Here is a 2,083-nt window from a genome sequence, read left to right on the forward strand (position 1 = left end):
TAATAATAATAATAATAATAATAATAATAATAATAATAATAATAATATTGAAAGGATCTAAAATCCTCCTCAGCATTTTGTTTATGATTAACACTTGGAATTGTGTCACTAATACACTGGAGGCGTGCCTCCTCTTGCTAAATTTTGCTTTTAGTCAGATGTAACCTTGACATAATTACATTAATACTGAGTAAAAAAAATAATAAATCAGTATCTTTCCCAGAAATTACCTGAAAAATGCGGCTAATTCCTTTCATTTTGCTTCCTCAAAGTCAAAAAATGCTGTAAAATGACACTTAATTATCTTTTAGACTAGTCTTGAGCATCATGCCTCACCATAGCCTTATTTTATTTGCATTTGTGTGACAGTTTTTCAGCTTTAATTTTCTGCCCCCCTAAATGTTTCTCTTATTTATGTATTGATATTGTTCTTAAGAGTCATTTGTAGATTCACATTTATCTTGTTTTGTTAGCATTTTAACCTTGGTGACATCCATCAATGTCCAGAACTCCTCCCAGCCCACCTCCTCCAGCTTAGCCAGGGGAACACTGAGGTTCTCCCAGGCTCGTCGAGAGTCTCTGTAGCATGTCGTGGGTGTATAGCATGTCTGTAGCATGTCGTGAGTGTATGTCCCACTGGGCCCTCCTCCCAGTGGGACATATGCCTAGAACAATGCCTAGAACATCTAACCCAGGAGGAGACCACCTCAAGCTGCTTCTTTCAGAGAAAGCTCATTTCCATCGCTTCTGTCTCCAATCTCATTCTTTCACCATCAAAATAACTGACAATAATAGGCATAATAAAAGCTTCAGGCATAGATTAAGAGAGTTATGGTGTTTTTTCTTTGCTCTGTCTGGTGCCAGATGGCTGCATCACATTTACAATTTACTGGCATAGGGCATTAATTAAAATGTTAACAATTAAATCGAACGACTGGTACATCTGTTTGTTTTTTTTATTTATTTTGTCAGAAATCTGTTTTTATTTGTATCATATGTTTCCCACATTTCTTTGAGAACATCCACTGTTTTGATGTTGGACATTGTTCTGAGGAATGCTCAGTCATAAGCAAACACATTTCCTCTCACTGTTCCTTTTTCATTAGGCAGTTTCTTTTTCTTTGCTCTCACTCTCAGATTAGTTTTCAGCTCATTAGACCAACTTCATTTAGTTCTTGTGTCTCTCTCAAAACGATAAAATGAGACTAGATCTTGGTTATGTTTCTTAACAAATTCTGGTACCTTTTCAGGTAAAGAAAAACACAAACGCATTTTTACCTTCTGATTTCAGATAAGGCATTGTAAAGTACTTCCTCATATTAATCCACAAAGGAATTTGATCATATAATCAAATAATAATCTTTTTTTTTTTTTCATTTCAGCAATTTGCTAAATCTGCAAAAAATAAAAAAATTCATTTAATAATTTCAAACATTTATGAAATTATTATTATTGGTTGAAGTGCATATTTTATGAACAATAATTAATGCGTTTTGTTTTGGGGCGACTGCACCTTCCAGGTAAAAGTCTTTCATTTTTGGACAAACCGAACATAGTTTGAGATTATTTTCTTCACCTTGGAAACTTCTGACTGAGATATTCTAACTGAAAATGTAGTTTTCATTGCCTTCTCACTGGGGTATGTTTGTATGTATAAATGAAGGTTGAGATGCAGGTTGCCAATGAAAGGTTTGCTGGTATGTAGATTTAAAAGGCAGGCAGATGTGGATAATTTTTTATAATAATTTATTGAAATGTGTTTATTTTGTTGTAGCTATGAGGTCAGTTTTAAATTACAGACCGTGATTGGTTCGTTCTTTCACGTTGAGGGTCCTGTTTGTTTTTATATTGTCTTTATTTTAGTATAGCTAATACCACACCTGTAATGTTATGCCTTCTTACACTAAATATATGTTTTTGGCCTGATAACGTGACCTCAGTCGTGTCACTCATTTCTGTTAGCTAGCAAAGCAGCTTGCTAGCTAACAAGTAGGCATAGTAGATTTGAACGATTACTAGTCAAACAGTAACCGTGAATATGAATGCCAACTTCAAATGAGTGACTTGTTTAAATTCCACAGTT

This window comes from Pundamilia nyererei, unplaced genomic scaffold (assembly GCF_000239375.1).
Source record: "Pundamilia nyererei isolate P.nyererei 1_Seehausen unplaced genomic scaffold, PunNye1.0 scaffold00057, whole genome shotgun sequence".
In the NCBI taxonomy this organism is placed as follows: Eukaryota; Metazoa; Chordata; class Actinopteri; order Cichliformes; family Cichlidae; genus Pundamilia; species Pundamilia nyererei.